Source organism: Chelonia mydas, chromosome 1 (genome assembly GCF_015237465.2).
Source record: "Chelonia mydas isolate rCheMyd1 chromosome 1, rCheMyd1.pri.v2, whole genome shotgun sequence".
Lineage (NCBI taxonomy): Eukaryota > Metazoa > Chordata > Testudines > Cheloniidae > Chelonia > Chelonia mydas.
In genome coordinates this window covers 158,166,057-158,191,143 of record NC_057849.1, presented here as the reverse complement: position 1 = coordinate 158,191,143, position 25,087 = coordinate 158,166,057, and the positions used below count along the sequence as shown (strand labels likewise).

Genomic DNA, 25,087 nt, shown 5'->3' with positions numbered 1-25,087 from the left:
ATGACTTTTATTCCCCCTTTGGGATGCATGCAGACACATGTTGAACTGAACCTTGACTAAAACTTTTTTGCAAGTCTGAATCATTTTCTGCCTGAAATTTTTGTTTTCTTCTGTCTCTTCCCTACTTGACTCTCTCCAAAAACAGTGTAAGAGTTGGAAAGTAAATTATTATCATTAGATTTCCTGCCCAAATTTATAGATCCAAAAACTACAGATAAACCACTGAACTTCTGGGATGTTATACTCTTCCCTATCATTGTTCTAAATGTGAGCCATAGCACTGGGGTACAGTAAAATACATTACATGCAGTGTAAGTGCTTTAAGACAGGGATCTTGTATTGACAATTCTCTGTAAAGGGTCTTGCATGCTATGGGCACTGTGTATAATAAATTACGCAGAAAAAGCTACATTAAGAGAAAGGCATTTGAGTTGCAAAGTCAAGCATGCAAAAGTTGGGAAATGTCAGATTTATATTTACCTGTGGACCCTTAATTCTACCACTTTGTGCACTGAATGAGGCAGTCATCCTGTGGGAAAAATAGTAGTAGCTCATGTAATTAAAGACTGTATCATAGCACATATGTACAAAGGGTCTGAATAAATATTCACAGGCAACTGTACAACAGGCATTTCCTGATTTTCAAGTGCTTAACTTTGCAACCTTAACATAACTTTTTGCAAGTAATTTTCTAGGTTTTTATAAGAAGGGAAAAGATAGATATCTATCATCATGCATCATTAACAGGGTGTGAACTCTGAACCTTCAGCACTGCAGTACAGACTACTGCACTTGAGATACGAGGCTAACTGCATCAGTTAACAGCAGGAGAAGGCTCTTACCTCAGAGGAAATCTGTTGCTGGTGCATGTTCTGGGTCCAAGGTGTGATTGGTGGGGAAGCTCAGCCACCTCTTTCTCTCTCCTCACCATCTGGGAGTTGGAGGAACTGCTGCCCCATTTGATATCCACAGAGGGAGGCTAGGATGCTGAAACCATGTGCAAGGGCTGATGAGGGCCCAGTCTGCCTCTCTTTCCACCCCCACTCCACCCCACCCACCATTATACTGGCTTTGGCAGCTACCAGGCTTTCCCAGTGCAGCGTGTGCTGCGTTGGTGGCAGTGTGGGCCTGACACTTTAGAATATTCACATTGTTATTATGTTGGCAAGCTGCCACCATTTTCCTGAGGAACACAAGTCAGAGCCGGGAAATAGCAATTTTAATCATTCATAGTTCAGCTAACCCTGAATGGAATTTCTCTAGCTCAAGGGCTTTATCCCTGCCCAGTTCCAAAGGCCTGCTGCAAACAAAGGTAAAGTTACAGCATCTCAAAAAAAAGGTCACTGGACTCTTTTTACAATGCAAGGCACTAGACAACCTAAATACAGGGGTAGCTACCAGCTCCGTCTCTCATAATAATTAATAAAGGGACACTCAGTGCCACAGGTCTAAGAATTGGGGGAGGAGAGTATGTGTGAGTGGTGTGAAGTTTGTTTGTCTTTGACAAGGAGATAAAATCACATCTTACTTATGTCCTTCTAAATTTAAAACAGCTGTTGCCTGCTGGAACTGCCTAAATGCCTACATACTTAACCACATGAAGGCAGAATTCCAGGCCTCTAGTTTCCTATGGTTGCATATCGATGACATGATTGTTTGTTTACCAACGCCACTGTGGAAAAAAGAGCTTTCGCTTCTGTTAGTGTGTTTTCTTTGAAGTGAGATGGTTGTGATTTTGTTAGTAAAAACCCATACTTAAAACACCTCTCGCACCTCAACACTAAAGGGGGTAAGATCAATCTAGCATCAAGTGCTCCCTCAGAAGTCTCTATGGTTGCTTGTCTCTATGATCTGTTGCATTGGGCTGGCTTGCTGTGACATAATTCCGTGAAGCCATGCATCTGGGAGGATGTATGTCAGAGAACAATATCCCAGAGCCAGCAGATCAGTGTTTCCAGTGCTGTAATGTCTTCCCTTGCGTTTCTGCTTTTGGGATTTACTTCTGGGAATCCCATCAAACAAGAAAGTAGCACCTAAGGTACTTCAGAAGGGTTATGTATGGCAAAACACCTACACCACTCACTCTTCACATTCAGAGGCACCCAATTTTCCCCAAATCAAATCTGTACCACCTTGCTTTATTTTCTGCATCTGGTAAATAACAGAAGAAATGGCACACAGGAAAGCTCAGAATAAGTCATCAAAAAGAAATATTGTCGTGGCTAACCAGCTTGGAAACATTAGTGTTCAGGGATTTCAGCTATGACCATGATTGTTATGGTTCAGTGTGCTAAAATAGTCCTGGTATAAATTCATTTCAGATGGGTTTCAGTCTCCTTTTTGCCAGAAGGAAGGGGATCATCAATAATGTTGACTTTTTTTTTTTTTTTGAGTCTCTTTTTTTTTTTTTTCACATGTGCAAAGCTTATTTGTTTCGGCAAGAAGGCCTTTGAGGGACTTTGCTCAGTGTGGCTAAAGTTTCTTCAAAGATTAACTGACATTCTTTAAAAGTACATCAGTTTCCTTTTAAGCAGGTATTTGCTTACCACGTAACTGGGTTGTTGAGTGCTATTGTAGTTATAAAGTTTGCTGGGCTCAACTCTAGATTTCCTTAAGACATACTGCTGACATCACCGAATCTCCTCTCAGATTCCTTTCCCTCTCTCTCCGGTTTCCTCCTTCAGGTAATTCCAACTCAGACTCTTACCAACTTGTTTTTGACTGACAGTGAATTAAGGAAGACTTTTTAGGGGAATAGAGGAGGAGTGTTTAAAACATACATATGTGCTGTACCTAAAGGAGACTCATTCTTTTATAAAGAGTTGTTTGACCTGTCATGACAATAACATCTAGTAAGGAATCTGAACACTGATCTTTCACAGGTAAGAAGAAGTCATCGGTTTAAAAAAAAAATGCATATGTGCTTAAGAGAGGTTTGAAAACGTTGTGTTTCAAGTAAAGCTTAATGAGTCCATTCTTGTCCTATTTTAACTATTTTAATAATGTATTGTTCCAGAAACTATCTGCAAGAGAAAATCTGCTTATTAGATCATGTCTGCATGTGAAAAATAGAACTACAAAGCAGTTTAGTGATGGTGCAGCAAAAGCTGTTATGTTTTATTCTTCCTATTGATGCAATATTCCAAACATTATGTTTATAGTGGGGGGGTGGGGGGGAGGGCAGTATTTTGGTCTGTTAGGGGATAATATAAGAGTTATCTTTGGAAGACTTTTCCTGTTATGGTGTTTTGCTGAAGACATTTTTAATGATTTTTGTTCTGTTAAAAATCTGCTTTTGTTAATTTTCAGTCAGTTATTTCTCCTTTTCCAGTGGGGAAATCAGTTTTTGTTTCCACAGTGGGAAACTAGACCGAAACATTTAAAAACCTTTGGTGCATATCTGAATAAGGGTTTGTAAGTGTTCTGTGGTAGGTATAAGGAATGTAAACAATTCTGACTTGGAGAGCACGATGCACTTTCCCCCAGCTCCTGGATGGTGTCTTTATAGTTCTTCCTTAAGTGTGTAATGAGTATGACTTACTGTCAACAATCAGAATCTCCCATCTGAGTTGCAAATTCCCCATTACTTCTGTTTAGCTTACTTGTACCTTCCCACTATTATTTTTCCTGTAGAATTTCTGCTTTGAACATATTTGTAGTTAAATTACTTTTCCCATGTTATGTAGGGTGTGAAAATGCAACAAAACTAGCTTTTCTACATGAACAATGGAGAGTTATATGATCTTTATAACTAACATTGTTTCTCCACTTCACTTTGCTTATATGTATAGGCATTTCTAGAGGCCTCTTCATCTTAGTGTCCGAGTGCCCACCTTAAACCTCAACTTTTTTTGTTTTTTAATTCTGATTTCATATCATCACTCACAATTTCTTCTTTCAAAGCAGGGAGGCAGCAGGGGCATTTTCAAAACAGAGAGCTGCTACAGAAATGGCTTTATTTTTCTCTGTTGTAAAATGTTGCTCTGGGCTCTCTGCACTCTCTGGTAACCAGCTTATGTGGGGAAGAAAGGCTCAAAATATAACTTAGTGCAGTTGGTCGTACATTACAAACTGGCATCACTTTTGCAAACTGGAGCATTGAGGAGACCAAAACTTCCAAAAGAATTCCATGTGGGTAAATTAGGCATGGACTAGAGACAAAAAATGCAACAGATGACTTGGGCTTCACTCTTTTAACATTTCAGTCCTGTTACTTTTGATAGCCTTTCAAGTAAAAACAAATAGTGCTTTTTACCCCGGTTGCTCATGCAAAGTTAAAAAACAACCACGTCATCCGCTCGCAATACTGATTGGAGCTGAAATTCGGGTTTGCACAGATTTTACAAAAAGTGCTCTGACCCCTATTTTCTTTCCTGACACACACAAGTAGCAGAGACCAGCTGTATTCTTTGGGTACAGGTAGAGACCAAAAAACCAAACTTAATCGTTTTGCACACTGAACCTCAGGACATTTTGAAATAAACTTGGATTCTTTTAGCTTGTAGAAAAACTGGAGTGAATTGTGGGTTGATGGGTTTGTATTTATTTTGTCGGGAGGTTGCGGTCAGGCAATCTTTATCTTATTGCCTGTAAAAATATACATGTAATTAGGGAAAACATTGACTGGACCCTCAAACAGTTAAATTCAAAATCTCTAATCTGAGTTGAATCCATTAAATGTCAAGTATTTGAAAGCTGCCTTCCTGCTGTGATGTCCCTAACTCACTGGCGTGAAAGAGCATTCATGAGTTACTTGAATGAGTTACTACAGACTCCAGGATCACCTCAGCACTCTGTATATCTGTGCTACTAATATGTTAAAAGGCTTGGAACTAAGACAAGAGTGTGCACTATCGGAGAAAATGGCACAGTTGAAAAAGACAGCACTCTTATAACTGTTGCATATGAGTTTAAAGTGAAAGGCCAAATCATTCTCTCGGTATCTAGACATGCATGGGATTCAATGCAACGCATACCAGCCCAAACCAGCTGATAAATTCTTCATATGGGAGGGGGAAGGAATATCAGCAGCATTGTTCCTTGCCCAGGAACATGTGAAGTCCATTGCATGGACAGCACATATTTTGAGGCTCACTAAGTTGGAAGACATAATCAGGTGGAAAGGGAGCAAAACTAGAAAGGGTGGCTCTGTGTATCATAATTCCCCTAGTGGCCAATGGAAACTCTTGTGCAATTGCAGGGTCAGAGTTAGTTTCTGAAAAACTCAGCTCCGCTCATATTTGCCCACCTCAGGGAGTGTAGTTATGGTCCAGGGTGAAATCCTGACTCCAGGAAATCAATGGCAAAACTCCCACTGATTTCAGTGGGACCATGATTACACCTCAGGTATAGAGTGGAGCAATGCTGGGGCTAGGGAGTACCATGAAGGGGCAGGTGCTCCGTTCGGATTTACTGAGTTCTGCAAGATGATCACCTGAGATGTTTCAGGGTCCACTAGGCTGAGTGATGAGGTAAAGCCCATCCTCCCACCTGCGTGAAACTATGGAAATTCTGTGATTGTAAAGTCACCAAGCCCTGGTCTACACTACGGGGTTAGGTCAAATTTAGCAGTGTTAGGTCGATTTTAAAATGAATGCGTCTACACAACCAACCCCGTTCCATCAACCTAAAGGGCTCTTAAAATCGACTTCTATACTCCTCCCCAGCGAGGGGAGGAGCACTAAAATAGACCTTGCTGAGTCTAATTTGGGGTAATGCAGACCCAGTTTGATGGTATTGGTCTCCGGGAGCTATCGCAGAGTGCTCCAGTGTGACTGCTCTGGACAACACTTTCAACTGCGATGCACTAGCCAGGTACACAGGAAAAGCCCCAGGAAATTTTGAATTTCATTTCCTGTTTGGTCAGCGTGATGAGCTCAGCAGCACAGGTGATCATGCAGTCCCCCCAGAATCGCAAACGAGCTCCAGAATGGACCAAAAGGGAGACACTGGATCTGATTGCTGTATGGGGAGAAGAATCTGTGCAGGCCAAACTCCAATCAAAAAGAAGAAATGCTAATATATATGCCAAAATCGCACAGGGCATGGTGGAGAGAGGCTACAACAGGGACACACAGCAGGGTCGCATGAAAGTTAAGGAGCTCAGGCAAGCCTTCCAAAAGACAAAGGAGGCAAGTGGTCACTCCAGGTCAGCTATGATCAGCTGCATGGCATTCTAGGGGGGACCCTACCACTACCCCACCACTGTCTGTGGACACCTGAAATGGGGGAGTCTCACGCAACACGCAGGAGGATTTTGTGGATGAGGACGAGGAGGAAGAGGAGGAGAACGTGCAGCAGGTGAATCCGTTCTCCCCGACAGCCAGGACCTTTTCATCACCCCGGAGCCAATACCCTCCCAAGGAAGGATCCCCGACCTTGAAGCTGGAGAAGGCAGCTCTGGTGAGTGCACATTTGTAACTACAGTACGGGGTATAGAAACAATAGTGTTTAATGTTTGATTTGCCCTGAAGAATTGGGACGCATTCGCGGCCAGTACAGCTACTGGGAAAGTCTGTTAACGTGTCTGGGGATGGAGTGGGAATCCTCCAGGGACGTCTCCATGAAGCTCTCCTGGAGGTACTCTGAAAGCCTTTGCAGAAGGTTTCTGGGGAGGGCTGCCTTATTTCATCCTCCACGGTAGGACACTTTACCACGCCAAGCCAGAAGCAAGTAGTCTGGAATCACTGCAGCACAAAGCATGGCAGCGAATGGTTCTGGGTTTTGGTTGCATTCAAGCAACATTTGGTCTTTATCTTTCTGTGTCAGGCTCAGGAGAGTGATATCATTCATGGTCACCTGGTTGAAATAGGGGAATTTTTGTAAGGGAACAGTAAAAGGACCCCGTTCATGCTGGGCTGTTTGCGCTTGGCTAAAAGGGATCATCCCGGAGAATAGCCACATGGTGGGGGGAAGGATTCACTGCACATCCACTCCAAAACTGCAGCCCCTCCTTTTAAACGGCAAATCCAGCCAGTATTGCTTGCTATGGGAAAGGAGGGCGCTGCAGTTTGAAACCATTCCCACATGTTATGAAGGTGTAAGAAGCCAACCCTGTGTACCCTTTGGCTTACCATGGCTGCCTGGAAACCGAATTCTGTTGCCCAGCTGTTTGTGATGCATCACCATACTGGCAGGTGCTAAATATAAAAGGAAAAATGCGACCTTGTACCTAAAGCACATGTGCTGTCTGCTGCAAATTGCTTAATTCGCTGTGAAAGAGTCTCCCTTTTGTTCTCAGAAATGTATCATCTTACATTTTACTCTCCCTTTTTATCTCCACCCAGGTGCAAATGTTTCTATGCTCCCCCATCATCTCTGTCCCTGAGGTTATCACCGATTAGAAAGTGAAAAAAACGCACTCGCAATGACATATTTTCCGAACTCATGCAGTCCGCCCGCACTGATAGGGCGCAGCTGAATGCATGGAGGCATTCAGTGGCAGAGGCCGTAAAAGCATTAAGTCAGTGCGAAGAGCAGAGGCAGGAGGCGATGGTGAGGCTAATGGGGGAGCAAACGGGATATGATGAAGCATCTGTTGGAGCTGCAGGAAAGCCAACAAGAGCACAGACCCCCACTGCATCCATTGTATAACTACCTGCCCTCCTCCCCAAGTTCCATATCCTCCTCACCCAGATGCCCAAGAACGCAGGGAGAGGGAGGCTCCGGGCAGCCAGCCACTCCACTCCAGAGGATGCCCAAGCAACAGAAGGCTGTCATTCAAACAGTTTTGATTTGTAGCGTGGCTACAATAAGCAATGTGGCCTTGTTCTTCCCTCCTCCCGCACCCCACCCCACCCGGGCTACCTTGTCAGTTATCTCACTTTTTTTTTAATTAATAAAGAAAGAATGCTTGGTTTTAAAACAATAGTTACTTTATTTCCTTTGCCAGCTGTGATCGAAGGGGGAAGGGTGGTTGGCTTACAGGAAATTAAAATCAACGAAGGGGGCGGGTTTGCAGCAAGGAGAAACACACACAACTGTCACACCGTAGCCTGGCCAGTCATGAAACTGGTTTTCAAAGCCTCTCTGATGCGCAGCGTGCCTAGCTATGCTCTTCTAATTGCCCTGGTGTCTGGCTGCTCAAAATGGGCCACCAGGTGATTTGCCTCAACCTCCCACCCTGCCATAAACGTCTCCCCCTTTCTCTCACAGATATTATGGAGCACACAGCAAGCAGCAATAACAATGGAAATGTTGGTTGCGCTGAGGTCTGACCTAGTCAGCAAACAGTGCCAGCAAGCTTTTAAACGTCCAAAGGCACATTCTGCCACCATTCTGCACTTGCTCAGCCTATAGTTGAACTGCTCCTTACTACTGTCCAGGCTGCCTGTGTATGGCTTCATGATCCATGGGAGCTAGGAGTAGGCTGGGTCCCCAAAGATAACTATTGGCATTTCAACATCGCCAACGGTAATTGTCTGGTCTGGGAAGTAAATCCCTTCTTGCAACTGCTCGAACAGCCTGGAGTTCCTAAAGATGCGAGCGTCATGCACCTTTCCCGGACATCCCACATTGATGTCGGTGAAATGTCCCTTGTGATCCACCAGTGCTTGCAGAACCATTGAGAAGTAGCCCTAGCAGTTTACATACTGCTTGGCAAGGTGGTCTGGTGCCAAGATAGGGATGTGCATTCCATCTATTGCCCCACCACAGTTAGGGAATCCCATTGCAGCAAAGCCATCCACCATGACCTGCACATTTCCCAGAGTCACTACCCGTGATAACAGAACGTCAGTGATTGCATTGGAGAAACAGACATTGGATCACAGCAGTCCCCACAGGAGACTTGCCCACTCCAAATTGATTCCCAACTGACCGGTAGCAGTCAGGCATTGCAAGCTCCCACAGGGCTATCGCCACTTGCTTCTCAACTGTCAGGGCAGCTGTCATCTGGGTATTCCTGTCCTTCAGGGTGGAGGAAAGCAACTCACTAAGTTCAAGGAAAGTGGCCCTACACATGCGGAAGTTTCACAGCCACTGTGAATCATCCCATACCTGCAACATTATGCGGTCCCACCAGTCTGTGCTTGTTTGCAGGGCCCAGAATTGGCGTTCCACTGTATCAACCAGCCCCACTGCCTCCATGATGTCCCAATTGCCACATCCTGTGCTTTCAGGAACATCTGTGTCCATGTCCTCATCACAATTGTCCTCGTGCTGGCGTCTCTTAGCCCAGTTCTGCACATACTCCAGGATAATGAACAAGGTGTTTACAATGCTCACAACAGCAGCGGTGAGCTAAGCAGGCTCCATGCTTGCCGTGGTATGGCGTCTGCCCAGGTAATCCAGGGGAAAAGGTGCGAAATGATTGTCTGCCATTGCTTTCATGGAGGGAGGGAGAGGCGACTGACAATATATACCCAAAATCACCCGCGACAATCTTTTTGCCCCATCAGGCATTGGGAGCTTAACCCAGAATTCCAATGGGCAGCAGGGACTGCAGGAATTGTGGGATAGCTACCCACAGTGCACTGCTCCGTAAGTCGATGCTAGCCATGGTATTGAGGATGTACTCCGCCGACTTAATGCGCTTAATGGGGACGTACACAATTGACTATAAAATCAATTTCTAAAAATCAACTTCTATAAAATCGACCTAATTTTGTAGTGTAGACATACCCTAAGTCTTAAGAATATCTTTTTCCTCCCTGTGCATTTCACAATGGGATGCCATATTACACTGGTGCTCTGGGAACTACACTGGCATCCTTTGGATTTCTTTGTGGAACTGAAGATGTTAATTTTGGCCTATGCAGCTGTAAATGGCTTAGGAGATGCCTACTTGAGAGATTCCTCCCCCCTCCTTAGCCTGTCCCACAGATGCTGCAGCTGAAACCTGCAGAGGTGCTCAAGCTGGAGCAAAGGAGTTGCGGGTGTGTTACTTTCCTGGAGGGTCCCTTAGGAATTTGCTCCCCACTTGGTTCAAAAGAGCCCAATTTGTTGACCTTCAGGCCATGCTACAAAGTTCTTTTCTCCCTCTGGCTTTTAGGGAGGGATGGGGACACCTGAGGATTAGCAGCTGAGAAGGGTGAGATATTTTCACCTGTTTTTTGTTTTGTTTTTTTAAAAGCTTGGCTGGTTTACTTTTGTTACGTAGTGAGGATGGGCAGCTGGACTTGCTGTATGCCTGGTGTTTTTAAATAAGCGTAAAAGGTAGACAGAGCTTTTAAATTTCCTTTATAAATCGAAAGTGATAAGGTGTTGATCAGCAATGGCACACTAGTATGACCTGGTTAGATTCAATTTGTTTCCACAGCTTCAACTCAGGTGCTTCATACCAGATTAAATCACAGCTTGTTCCTCTTCACTAGTTTCATAGATTCCAAGGCCAGAAGGGACCACTGTGATCATCTAGTCTGACCTCCTGTATGGCACAGGCCATAGAAATTCCCCGAAATAATTCCTAGAGCAGAGCTTTTACAAAACATCCAGTTTCTCAAGTCTTATTGTCATCTACACTTTTTTTATCTGAACTTAACACTTTTTTTATTAAGGATATTTAATAATAAGGATTATCTGTTGAAACAATGAGTGTAATTTGTAATGGACCAATGTACAACACAGCACATTTAATTCAATGCATGTCGTTAAAAATGCAGTATGTGTTGCTTTTCTGACTTAAAAGTGGATTAGAGTGAGCTGGCGGAAAAAACATGGAAAAACATCATAAATATTTCATCAAACTTGCTCCCCTTTTTCCATCACAAAATTGGACAATCTCATAAAAAATAATTTTTTGAATCTTTCCACCAGCTCTGTTGTTTTTAGATAACTTTGTGGACAATAGGCACAATTCATCACATCAAGAATAATTGCTCCTGGGAGATAAAGGCAAATTTAGTCACGGCAGAGCCATGGAAATTGTACCTACGTTTGGCTGAACATTTTTCATCAAAACTGTTTTCTTGTCCAAACTGGTTGGGTTTTTTGTTTCTTTTAGGGAGGGGGGTTAATAAGGCGACATTTTCTGTGGAAAATTTCAATGAAAACGAATTTTTTTTTGTTTTTGTTGACATTTTCCATGAACCCTCCCCTCAATTGTCTGACAAGCTCTGATTATAATGCACCATGGCTGGTCCCACTCCCAGCATCTTCGCTCTTCCTCTCAGCTGGTGAATCCACTGTCATTCTCTAGCCTCAGCAAACAGTCCTTACTTCCCTGCGGCCTTAGCCACCTGCAGCCATCCACAAAAGCATCTGCCCTAACTTCCTAAATGCTAAATCTATTAACAATACTCCCCCTTCCCCCTAAAAAGACATGACACAAAACTACAAAAGCAGCCAGTGTAGGAAAAAAATATGAGAAATAATGGAAGAAAAGCCAATGTGATTTCTGTGATTTTCGTGGAAATGTGAGTCAGATTGTCCCTCATATAAATAAGGCCTTGGCCCTGGTGTATATGTGGTGATGCTTAGATGTTCTAGCACATATGTAATTGTCATTCATTTTCTTAGGAAGAAATTAACTGAGGCACCATTTGCATAACATTTCACTGAGTGAATACAGGGGACTGGGTGATTCAAGAAATAAGTATTTGATCAGGAAACTTTTGATTTCCATCTGGCCACTCTTTAGTGGCCCATCTGAAACATGCCCTTGGCCTCAGCGCCGTTCCTGGTATACTGATGTTACATCATAAAAACCACTGCCACCACACTGGTCCTCTTTGGCAGTCTCACAAGAGAGTCAAAGACTGAAATGGCACAGCATGTGAAGTGCTGCTTCACCAGTAAAAGTGGAAGAACATAGAGCAGGCAAAAACAAAAGGAGGACTTGTGGCACCTTAGAGACTAAAAAATTTATTTGAGCATAAGCTTTCATGAGCTACAGCTCGCTTCATCGGATGCATTCAGTGGAAAATACAGTGTGGAGATTTATATACATAGAGAACATGAAACAATGGGTGTTACCATACACACTGTAACCAGAGTGATCACTTAAGGTGAGATATTACCAGCAGGAGAGCCGGGGGCGGGAGGGGGGAACTTTTGTAGTGATAATCAAGGTGGGCCATTTCCAGCAGTTGACAAGAACGTCTGAGGAACAGTGGGGGATGGGGGGTGGAATAAACATGGGGAAATAGTTTTACTTTGTGTAATGACCCATCCACTCCCAGCCTCTATTCAAGCCTAAGTTAATTGTATCCAGTTTACAAATTAATTCCAATTCAGCAGTCTCTCCTTGGAGTCTGTTTTTGAAGTTTTTTTGTTGAGGAATTGCAACTTTTAGGTCTGTAATCGAGTGACCAAAGAGATTGAAGTGTTCTCCAACTGGTTTATGAATGTTATAATTCTTGACGTCCGATTTGTGTCCATTTATTCTTTTACGTAGAGACTGTCTGGTTTGACCAATGTACATGGCAGAGGGGCATTGCTGGCACATGATGGCATATATCACATTGGTAGATGTGCAGGTGAACGAGCATCTGATAGTGTGGCTGATGTGATTAGGCCCTATGATGGTGTCCCCTGAATAGATATGTGGACACAGTTGGCAATGGGCTTTGTTGCAAGGATAGGTTCCTGGGTTAGTGGTTCTGTTGTGTGGTATGTGGTTGCTGGTGAGTATTTGCTTCAGGTTGGGGGGCTGTTTGTAAGCAAGGACTGGCCTGTCTCCCAAGATCTGTGAGAGTGATGGGTCGTCCTTCAGGATAGGTTGTAGATCCTTGATGATGCGTTGGAGAGGTTTTAGTTGGAGGCTGAAGGTGACGGCTAGTGGTGTTCTGTTATTTTCTTTGTTGGGCCTGTCCTGTAGTAGGTGACTTCTGGGTACTCTTCTGGCTCTGTCAATCTGTTTCTTCACTTCAGCAGGTGGGTATTGTAGTTGTAAGAATGCTTGATAGAGATCTTGTAGGTGTTTGTCTCTGTCTGAGGGGTTGGAGCAAATGCGGTTGTATCGTAGAGCTTAGCTGTAGACAATGGATCGTGTGGTGTGGTCTGGATGAAAGCTGGAGGCATGTAGGTAGGAATAGCTGTCAGTAGGTTTCCGGTATAGGGTGGTGTTTATGTGACCATCGCTTATTAGCACCATAGTGTCCAGGAAGTGGATCTCTTGTGTGGACTGGTCCAGGCTGAGGTTGATGGTGGGATGGAAATTGTTGAAACCATGGAAATCAAATCAAATCATGTTGAATTCCTTGAGGGCTTCTTTTCCATGGGTCCAGATGATGAAGATCTCATCAATGTAGCACAAGTAGAGTAGGGGCATTAGGGGACGAGAGCTGAGGAAGCGTTGTTCTAAGTCAGCCATAAAAATGTTGTCATACTGTGGGGCCATGCGGGTACCCATAGCAGTGCCAGTGATTTGAAGGTATACATTGTCCCCAAATGTGAAGTAGTTATGGGTGAGGACAAAGTCACAAAGTTCAACCACCAGGTTTGCCATGACATTATCGGGGATACTGTTCCTGATGGCTTGTAGTCCATCTTTGTGTGGAATGTTGGTGTAGAGGGCTTCTACGTCCATAGTGGCCAGGATGGTGTTTTCAGGAAGATCACCGATGGATTGTAGTTTCCTCAGGAAGTCAGTGGTGTCTTGAAGATAGCTGGGAATGCTGGTAGCGTAGGGCCTGACGAGCAAGTCTACATAGCCAGACAATCCTGCTGTCAGGGTGCCAATGCCTGAGATGATGGGGCATCCAGGATTTCCAGGTTTATGGATCTTGGGTAGCAGATAGAATACCCCAGGTTGGAGTTCCAGGGGTGTGTCTGTGCGGATTTGTTCTTGTGCTTTTTCAGGGAATTTCTTGAGCAAATGGTGTAGTTTCTTTTGGTGACCCTCAGTGGGATCAGAGGGTAATGGCTTGTAGAAAGTGGTGTTGGAGAACTGCCTAGCAGCCCCTTGTTCATATTCCGACCTATTCGTGATGACAGCACCTCCTTTGTCAGCCTTGTTGATTATGATGTCAGAGTTGTTTCTGAGGCTGTGGATGGCATTGTGTTCTGCACAGCTGAGGTTATGGGGCAAGTGATACTGCTTTTCCACAATTTCAGCCCGTGCACATCGGCAGAAGCGCTCTATGTAGAAGTCCAGCCTGTTGTTTCGACCTTCAGGAGGAGTCCACCCAGAATCCTTCTTTTTGCAGTCTTGGTAGGAAGGTCTCTGTGGGTTAGTATGTTGTTCAGAGGTGTGTTGGAAATATTCCTTGAGTCGGAGACGTCGAAAATAGGATTCTAGGTCACCACAGAACTGTATCATGTTCGTGGGGGTGGAGGGGCAGAAGGAGAGGCCCCGAGATAGGACAGATTCTTCTGCTGGGCTAAGAGTATTGTTTGATAGATTAACAATATTGCATTGTTATCAGTACACTATGGATAAACAATTTTCTTCAGCCTGTTCTTTTTCATCCCCACTAGGGTCCCTTTACACTGCCAGAGTGGTGTAAAGAGCTCTTGGTGCAAGTGAGAATCAGGCCTTTGCCTCCGGTGAGATCAGTCGGCTAGAATTCATGAGCACTAAACTCAACTTCAAATAAATTAAAAGGCAAACACAATAGTGCAGTTGTGCTTACTATGCTTACTTTCCTCCCAACAGTTTCTTATTTTTCTTCATATCCTTGCTCTTCTTGAACTAACTCTACCAACAGACTTAAAGCTACATACTTCTCTTCCCTTGTGCATCTCCCGTATACAATAGTGTGAGTGTGACTACAGGATTTGAGGGTATGTGGCCCTTTGAGTTCATCCCTTTTCAAGAGTGTTGTTGCACTTGAAGAATGTACTGCACAGTAAATTTGGATTTTCTGAAACAGAAAATTTGCCCTTTGGTCTTGATTTATTTCTTTCCAATATAAATAGACAAATTGCGACTTGAGTTTCAAGATTTCAAAATAATGTTTGCATCAATTTTGCAACATCATATTCAGTGCTCCTGTGTGGTGGAGAACTTGAAAATACTACCCTGATGCCATTTGTCCTTGTTTGTCCTTTAGTGGAGTGCAGAAACTAGTTCAATGGAGCAGTCCCAATGATATATCTTCCTACAGTATCCTGTAAAGGAGTTTTGTTTTTGCTGAGTGTAGTCATGATTTTGTAGACTTACATTTCCAAGAATGGTTCTCTGTAGATTTTGTAGAACCCGTTTCTCTTGGAAAGCTTCTGAATAATAGCTAGAAAACAAAAACAAAACAAACCATTTACTTCTAGATACCTTAGACCAGTCTTATGAAACTAGTTAATCATTTTAAGCTGTTACAGTAACTTTCACTGTTCAAGGGTGAAAGTGCCACAGAGGGCAATAACCTCTGAAAACATCAGTTAAAGTACATTGCTTAAAAACACAGGCTGTAGGAGCTGAAAGGTTAACATGGGAATCTATAAAAAAGGCCTGAACAACAGACAGACTATTGTTTCTCAGCCTTAGAAAACGATGGACCTGATTTTCAGAATCTGCTGAGCATCCAGACCTCAGGTTGAAATCAGTGGAATTTGTGGGTGATCAGTAACTTTGAAAATATTAAGACGAAAGACAAAGACAGACAATGCAGAGCAGCATCTGTCAGAGGCTTGTGGTGACAGTGCATGGCTCTAATTTTGTCTCTTTTTCTATTGGTTATTGGCTAATTCTCAGGGAATGCAAGTGTCACTAAGAAACAATGATAGAATTAAGAAACATATACAATTTTGGAAGATCAAAGTGATGTTACAAAAGATATAGGGTTGACAGTGGACAGGGAATTGGATGCGTTTACAATGAAATGTGCTACTAAAAACGGCCAGTACCATTTTTGGAGTTGCATACATGTAGAATCATAGAAAGGAGAGCTGGAAGGAACCTTGAGAAGTCATTAAGTCCACCTGCTCTGTGCAGAAGGAGGGCAAAGTAAACCTAGGCCATCCCTGACAGGTATTTGTCCAACCTTTCTTTAAAAAATTCCATTGATGGGGATTCCACAATCTACCTTGGAAGCCTCTTCCAGAGCATAACTATCCTCATACTGAGAAAGTTTTTCCTAATACCTAACCTAAATCTCCCTTGTTGAAGATTAAGCCCATTGCTTCATGTCCTATCTTCAGTGGCCACAGAGAAAAAATTGATCACAGGCCTTTTCTAACAGCTCTTAACATATTTAAAGATTATCAGCTCCCACCCTTCTTTTCTCAAGCTAAAACGTGCCCAGTTTTTTTAACCCTTCCTCATAATCAGGTTTTTTAAAAGTTTTATCATTTTAGTTGCTCTTCCCTGGACTCTCTCCAATTTGTCCACATCTTTCCTAAAGTGTGGTGCCCAGAATTGGACACAGTACTCCAGGTGAGGCCTCACCAGTGCAAGGAGAGCCTGTGTCTTACATACAACCCACTTGTTAATACACCCCAGAATATTAGCCTTTTTTGCAACTGCATCATATTGTTGACTCAGATTCAATTTGTGATCCAGTATAACTTCCAGATCTTTTACAGCAGTATTACCACCTACCCCGTTATTCCCAATTTTTGTAGTGGTGCACTTGATTTTTCCCTCCTAAGTGCAGTACTTTACACTTGTCTTTATTGAATGTCATTTTGTTGATTTCAGACCAATTCTCCAGTTTATCAAGGTCACGTTGAGTTCTAATTCCATCCTCCAAAGTGCTTGCAACGCCTCCCAGCTTGGTGTCATCTGCAGATTTTGTAAGCCTACTCTGCACTCCATTATCCAAGTCATTAATGAAAATATTGAGTAGTATTAGACCCAAGACTCTCCCCTGATGGACCCCACTAGATACACTTTCCCAGTTTGACAGCAAACCATTGATTACAACTGTTTGAGTATAGCCTTTCAACAGCTGTGCACTCACCTTAAAAGTAAATTCATCTAGGGGCATGGCTACACTTGCAGATGTAGAGCCCTGGGAGTTAAACCAGCCTTCGGAGAACGCAGCAGGGAAAGCGCTGCCGTGTGTTTACACTGTCAGATTCAAGCGCACTGGCATGGCCACATTAGCAGCTCTTGCAATGCAACAGAGAGCAGTGCATTGTGGTAGCTATCCCAACGTGCAAGTGGTTGCAGTGTGCTTTTCAAATGGGGGAGAGGGGTAGAGTGTGACAGGGAGTGTATTGTGTGTATGTGGGGGGAGAGACAGTGTGTTTTGAGGTGCTGAGAGTGTGTCAGCAGACCCCCCTGCCTCTCTCTCTCACAGCAGCAGCATTCCACACTAATGGTTGCTTTGTCCCGGAGCAGATAAGCATGCTGGCTGTCAGAAACAGAGCTTTGAAAGGGGATATCCGCATTCCTACAGCTGATTCCAAAACCATGACAAGAGTGGCCACTTGACTTCAGGGGATTATGGGATGTTTCTGGAGGCCAATCACAGTGCAGTAATGCAACACCTCGTTCACAATGACAACCAGGCGTTTCAGCCAGGACGCAGCAAGCATTATGCTTCTCGTGGAGGTGGATTACGAGGAGTGCTCCAGCTGCAGAGTCCGGGCGCACTACGTGCCTTGCCAGTATGGACGCACCGGGAGTTAGGGCGCCAGGGGCTGCTTTAATGCACTCTTAACTTGCAAGTGTAGCCAAGCCCTAGATCTCATCATGGATTAGGGAGCTGCGAGTCCTATACAGCGTTAGATTGGTGAGACTACACTTCGGTAGGGGATGGAGCTAGATGGTTTAACAGGTCTTTTTTATCCCTTATTTCTATGACTCTTTGGTCCTGAAAGTCCATCTGAATTATTCAGGCAGGTCTTGCTGTCTGTTACTCTGTCTTAATGCCAACACTGGTTTGCTTTTTTTGCATTCTTCCCAGTGATGTAAGTTATGCATCAGTAAGTCAGTACAAGAGAGTCTAAGGTGGTACAGTTTACATGAAGAGGAGATGGAAGAGGGGGTGAACTGGGGCAGGAAAAGCATCAAAAGGATAAGATACATCCCCACACCTTATCTTATAGTTTCAGTTAGTTGTTTTCCTTGCCCCTCTCTTCTGCCTCCTTTGTGTATAACTTACACCTACTTACAGATATATAACTTAAACTCACAGATGTGAAGGTCAGAAGAAACTTTTAGCTCATGTAGACTGAAGTCCTATAGGAGCCCTATCTCCATCCACCTGATGGGGCTTCTGTGGAATTTGAAGGTAGGTCCTTTGTCTTCACGAGCAATACACATACCTCCAAGCTACTAAGCCACTTGTAATCTACATCAGCTCTAAATGTGGTCCATAATTGGAATGTATTATTTGTACGGTGCTGCTGTCAAAGACCAGAATCCCTGCCCTGAAGAACTGCAGATCTACAAGCACAAGTGGAGCATGATACAGCACAAACAACAGATACGGGTACTCTATAGGAAAACATAGGGTGGCATGTAGCTACTAGAGCTGGAATACTTCATCAAACCAGATGTGTTTTGAGAAGTTGTTCTGAAAGCAGCCAGAGATGGGACTTTATATATGTTAATTGGGAGGCTGTTCCAGGCACATGAAGTGGTAGGAGAAAAATCTCAAGGTGATATATCAGCAAAGGAGACAAAAGGAGCAGTCAGAAGTGAATCGGAAGAAGTGGGAGGCCAGGTAGGAGTGGATGAAGGCAGAGTTATGGTAAACTTTGAAGGTGAGCTATGCTTTTGTGCAGTAATGAAAGGGAAGGCTGTGCAAGTACTGAGGAAAGAGGAAGTCGTGGTCAGACTAATGGGAGAGAAAAATGATCTTTGCAGCAGCACTTTGGATGGCTAGGCCATAAGGTAGAGGAGAAGGGCTAAGAACACGCTGTTGCAGTAGGCAAATTAGAAAACACCTAGCTAATGAACCAGAGTTTGGCAGTGGGTTCACAGAGGAAGGGAAGGATTTTGGCTATATTGTCGTGTCTAGCTGCCAACAGAAAGGGAGGAGTTTTACTCGTTTAATGAATGAAGCAAGGGATGCTATATCCCACAGAAAATGTTCCTTTTGTAAATTATGGGTTTTCCGGGGTGCCACTTTGTTAACATGGGGACAAATGAATTGGATTGATGTTATATTTGCGTCAAGATGACAGAATGTTGTATCATTTGCATAATCCATAATGGAAACACAGTGGTCTGTGCCCTTTTGTAGTGTGAGGACTGGATCTGTCTTTAATCCATCACTGTGGTTACAAACAGATCCCACTGAAATATACTACTGCAAATTAATGCTCATGGGTCTTTTTTTATTATTATCTATCACCAAGAGTAGGTGACTCGTAGTGTGCTATGTAGTAGAAACAAGAAACGATTTCCTTACGTTTATTGATTTGTAATAGTATGTAGTATTTTAGCCTACAGTACCTTTCAACTCAAGCTTCAGAACTCCTTGTTAGATTCACTTCTCTTTAACAACTGATGATAGAATAAGAGCTACCTTTATATAGGATTATCACTCAATGAGACTACATATGGCTGTTTACTAGGGCTGATCAAAAAAATTGGGATTTCAGTTAAACAAAATCTTTCATTAAAAGTGTCTGATTTTGATGGAAAATTTACATTTTTCATCCAAAAACAGATACCTGAAAACCAAAATGTTTTCAGTTGAAATCTGAAACAATTTGATTCAGGAAATGCTGCTGTGTGTCTCATGGTGGGGATGTGGTTTGGTTTTCTCATGACCCCATTCTTCTCTATGGACCAGGACTCCTATGATGCACTACTTCCCCTCCCCAAGAAGGGAGACCAAAGAGCCTAGCCTGTACAAGAGAACAGAAACATGAGACATTCAAACTACAGCTCCTCTTAGTCACTGCAGTAGCATTTCTGACTAGAAATATTGTGGTTTAGTTTTCAATTTTTATCTGAAAAGTTATAATTTGTTTTCACTGAAAATTTCAGCAGAAAAAAACCCCACTTTCCAACCAGCTCTCATGTTTAAATTTAAATGTTTCTCTGTTCTCTTCTGTGATACACATTATGAAGCCATTAAAAGCCTGATAAGTTATTCTTGTCAACCAAACACCTAGTAGTGACATAATAAGGTAGTTGGGGAAGGGTGACTTGGAAAACATCAAAGTAACTTCTGACCTTTTTGGCATCTGGAAAAGTTAAGACAAAAATAATTTAATATAGTTACTCAAGTTGTTGAATTTTGTAGAGTTTTAAGAATAAATTTGGGGAGCTCTGAAAAAAGAACAAACCTATTTCTCAACAGAACATGAAAGTAATATCCAGTTTAATTCTTCAATGATCAAAGCTAGACTTTCTCAAGTTCCCTAGTGTGTAAGATCACTGAACTTTTGAGCTGAGACAGGATCATAAAGAAACAATAATAAAGATAAGATGGAGTGTAAATAAACAAGCAATACAACCTCCCTTCAGTAAAGTTATATATATGTTGACTTTGAAAAACAGGTTGGTATTTATCTTGTTGGGAATGTACCATTGTTCTCTGAAGTATGTTGCAGGGCAGCATAGCCACAGGTTTTACAAGGGTTTCCTAAGGAGCCATAAAGTGAAGAGAAAATAAATTAGGATGGAATACCACAAAGTTATCCCCCCAAATAAAGACCTTAGGCATGGATTCTGCTCCCTTTACCTAGGATGAGTAGTAACTTGTTCCACAAATAGTTCCATTGGCTCAGAGAGTGCCCTTGAGATGACCCATGCAGAAGGGGTGCTCACAGTCCCTTTCCCTATCTGCACTTACCCACAGTACACTTTCCCTTTCTGGAATCCATGATGATCTCTCTGAGGGGCTGGGGAGGAGGGGCGTCTCTGCTGCGGGATGGGGCAGAGACTGCAGTGGGAAAGTGGGTAAAGGACCAAGGGGACATACACATTCCCTTCCATTCCCCTGGAGTTTACCTGGAAAACAAGAAGCCTGGGGATGTATTATTTTCCACAGAGCACCGCACCATATGGGATCCCAGTGGCCACAGCAGCCCAGTCCAATGAAGCCATACTGCCCAGGAGCTCCGGGTGGATGGCCCTGACCTCCAGCAGATAGCCTGGGAATTATCAGGGCCAGTTTGGAGGGAAGCTGACAAAAACCCCTCCCACCCACATGAGGAAATGCCCTCAGAGCCTGTCCTGAGGGCCTTACCACCATGGGGATGAGCTGGGGCACTGGCTTCAGTGGAGCCACTTGTGGAGTAAGCTACTATGCAGTGTGAGTAAAGGTAACAGAATCAGGCCTTTCAGAACACTGCAGGCATTCCAGTTAGCTTTGGAGATAGTGTGGGGCTCAAAGAGGCATGCAGCCAGTGGATCCCTTCAGCACTAAAAGTGGTTCCCTCTAAAGCAGCAACGGGGGCCGTGTGGGGAAGCCCAAAGTGCTGCAGCGTTTCTCCTCTCTGCACTGTGGATAAGGAGAGGACTGCAATGCTGTCAGTCCAGCACCTTTCACAAAGCCTCTCCAATCCCCTGCCATATTGGAGTAAAGAGAGTCTCTGAGGTTACAGCTGCAAGCTACCATTTCCTTATAAAGCTCCCTAATATTTCTCCCCATGGAGCTTTGATTTTTGTTTGCCCTCCCTCATAAAACAACAATGCATTCAAGAGTGTTATTGGAATACTTTGTATAAACAGACAGGGAGCCGCACAATCTAGTAGTTTATATTATTTTCACTTTATAATTATTTTTCTAAAAAGTCTCTGTAGCACTCTATATTTATGGCTTGAAAACACAATCAAATAGTTTGGGATTCCAACACCAGAAACTTCCTTCCACAGGCAGCACTAGAATGTTCTCATTAACAGTGGCACTCTCATGTTTCTGCTCTGAAACAGCAGGTATAACCAAATTCCTCTGGAGGCCTTTCCTTCCTCTCCCCAGAAATGTGCAGAAATGGGGGGGAAAGGCATTTTTTCCATTCATTGCATGGAGAGTATGAAAACTTGGCACACAAGTGAGTTATGTACTGGAATTTGGGTGGGTCTAGGAAAAAGCACAGACTTCAGTGGAAAACATATATGGGTGTGTATGAGAGAAAGCCTTTTAAACCATAAATTGATCACATGCATGGACTGGTGAGGAAAGAAACAGAAATTTGCCCTGAAATAAAACACTCACTGAAAACAAGCACTACTGCCCCAATTTGAAAGTGCCATTGGCACTTTAAATATCATTCCATTAGTTTCATAGTGGCAGGTGAAAGACTCCCCTTTTGCCCAAGCATTTTAATTGCTTACATGAACCGTGTAACTATTTTAGTGCTCATTATAAGTTCAGACTGTAGCTTTAAGCCATTATCCACGTGGGTGATGGTGAGGGCTCAGTGGCATATGCGCCAGCAGCTGCTGCCGGAGTAAAACAGTAGGCCTAGATCCTCAAAGGTGTTTAGACGTGGAACTCCCATTGGGAGTTAGGTGCCTCAGGACCTTTGACAGTCTGGGCTTAGGGCCCAATTCTCCATTCTGCTATAGCGCTTTTGCACGGCTCAGTTAGCAGCCAGTCATAGGTTAGAGGGGCCTCTTTGAGGACATGAACTGCATGTTTGTATGGCCCGTTGGCAAAACTCAGTGGGCATTTTGATGAAGAACTTCAAGATTTAACTCAAAGAGAATACTCCGAGCCCTGTCTTTGGTGGACATTAGTGGGATGGCTAAGGCATCACAAAGGGTCAGTTCAGAAGTTCCATTTGTGTCACGATCTAAAGACTTTTCCTCATTGAACCTAGCAGTTCTGTAGGCAAGCAGTGCAAAGGAATGTGTATTCAAAACCAGATGTTTCCAACCCGAGCCTAGAGCCAGCAATACCTCACAAATTAACACTTGGTTAATAGGCAAACCTGCTCATACTTGCACTGCTCGTTCTCAATCCACTGCTCCACAAAGATGCAGCAAATGAGTGTTGCACTGGTAGATCATGTTACCAACGACATGTCTACATGGTGGGTAAGGCACATTACAGGGATGTGCTTTCTAAAGCACACTACCGTGCTGCACATTAATAGGTCAGTGTAGACCCTGCTGCTGCACCAAAAGTTACTTTTACAAAATATACTACTGGTCATTTAAGAGAGTACTATCCTCTGAAGTGCCATTATACATAGCGAAAGCTAACCTGAGGCGGTCAGAATAAATGAACGAAGTATAGGTACTGATGAATCAGCTGTAAGGTGACTCCATGTCCTGATTTTCCCGGACAGTACCAGTTTTTCATTTCATCAGTTCACAAGTTTGGACTAAGAGCTACAGAGTGTTTGTTCAAGCCTGAGTGGAATTTGCTCTGTGTTTACCAGAAACAAACAGTCCAAGGGAATAAGTGGTTGTGTGCTTTACAACATTTGGCGTTTCAAGCGAAAACTCAAATGAGAGTGGCCATTCTAGAAGCTGTTTTTTGACTCTGAGTGAGTGTTCAACATGCTTATTCAGTAATACATGACCAGCTCATTCAAAACCCGAAGTAGCTGCAAGAAAATCCTCCACTCTGAGTAACATGCATGTGTCACTACTGTTTCAGAAGCTGGCAGTATGACACCAGCACACATTTTCAAAATAAAGGGGGCCAGGATTTCACCCTTTAGGACAGTGGGAGTTTTGCCATTGACTTCAGCGCATTTTTACCCACCGTGTACTTCTATCTTTTGAATGGCTATGTCGCAGCCCTAAAAAGAATGTCTACACAAGTGACCCAGTTTTTCATTTTGAAAATATAAATAGTTTTAGTTTTTCATCCTGGCTGGTTACTGATTAACAAAGGATGGAATTCACGCTTGTGCAAAGGATCAGCGTGAAGTCTAAGGCACCATTTACTTCCCACTTTCGCCTCTGTAGCTTAAGTGGCACACAGCCCTTGTACTGGCCCGCTGTACAGGAGTGAATTTCACCCAGACTGTAGTAAGCTGTCGTGTGTTTCCTAGCTGCTCGTGCAAATTAGTGAAGTTCTGTTGTAACTGGGTTTTTTAGTTGCTGAGCTTAGAGCAGAATGCTGTCATGTGGTATGTGAGGGCAGGTCTACACCACAAACAGTGTGGTGCTCCACTGTAGCGCTTCTGATGAAGACGCTCTAAGCCAATAGAAGAGAGCTCTCCTGTCGGCTTAGTAACTCCACCTTTGTGAGAGGTATTAGCTAGGTCAGCAGAAGAAGCTCTGCCACCGATAGAGCACTGTCTACATGGGGAAGAGAGGGAGTTAGGTCGGTATATCTACCTCGCTCAGGCGTGTGATTGTTCCACATTCCTGAGTAAGGTAGTTATACCAAAGCAAGTATGTAGAGTAGACCTGGCCTGAGTTAGTGTTTAGCAGCATGAAATTAAAGCTTTGCTTTAAAAACTAATAGACTTAGATGGGGGAAAAAGATGCTTTGTCTTATCATCTGCCCTTCCACAGCATGAACTTGTTCACACAGGCAATGGAATTCTTCTGCGTAGCACAAGCACTTCCTGAGAAAACCAGCATAGAACAAGTTTTTGTAACACTTTGTAATATTGTAAAATCATCAGACCAGATTCACTGGTACGCTCTGGTCATGCAAATCTGATTCAACTAGCAGGTTATGTTAGATCTATTGCTACTTTGCATAGCAGCTGAAGTGTACAGGTGAATCTGGCCCATAGCTCTCAGAGATGGAAAACTCTAGCAGTGTGATTGGGTCTCTCCCATTTCTTGGAACGAATATGCTGTATTCCCCCAGCTAGATTAGAGTCTATCTGCATTAGATCTGAGCTGACCAAAAGACCCAACAATATACTGACCTTTTAATACAGGACTTTGTACTCCTTGCCCCTTTTCTTCCCTTATGAAGCTGTAGTGTGGTTTTAAATAGCATGCTGTGCTTCCTGTATACCAGAAGAATTTTATTTTACGAAGATGTTTTCAGGTTGATGCAAAGCTTTTATTTCATCATAAATGTTCTACTAAGCCCTTTTCAGAGTTATGCTTGGTATTTTCATTACAGTGTGTCAAAATTATTTTGGAGCGAGAGAGAGTGTTCGGGGAGTACGGGGGGGTGGGGAGGGAGGTTCTCTGATTATTACTCCTACCCACCCTTTGTTCGTGGTGCTGTAGGCCTTCTAGGTGCTGAATAAAGGAGTGAGTTTGTTACAAAATCTGCCATAGCAAAATTTTGACACCCTCCAGTGAGCCACACCTTGCTGCCATACCTACCCTCTGCTATGAAAGCAACAGTGTATTGAGACTAATTAAAAAACAAACCCCAACTTGACTGTTATAGGGCGCATTCAGGCAGCAGTGAAATGAATTAGCAAATAGTTT

At 43.3% G+C, this 25,087-nt stretch overlaps 1 protein-coding gene across 2 annotated transcripts in view; it reads left to right on the top strand.

The window, feature by feature from the left end:
* Nucleotides 1–1,765: 1,765 nt before the first annotated feature.
* Nucleotides 1,766–25,087, top strand: part of KCNJ15 (potassium inwardly rectifying channel subfamily J member 15) — a 46,580-nt gene continuing 23,258 nt past the window's right edge. Inside the window, exon 1 of one of the 2 annotated variants that reach the window (XM_043538226.1) lies at nt 1,766–2,684. The gene's annotated coding sequence lies outside the window, so the exon portion shown is untranslated. Of the gene's footprint in view, nt 2,883–25,087 lie in introns of both variants that reach the window. The other variant, XM_027826880.3, reaches the window with a different exon arrangement.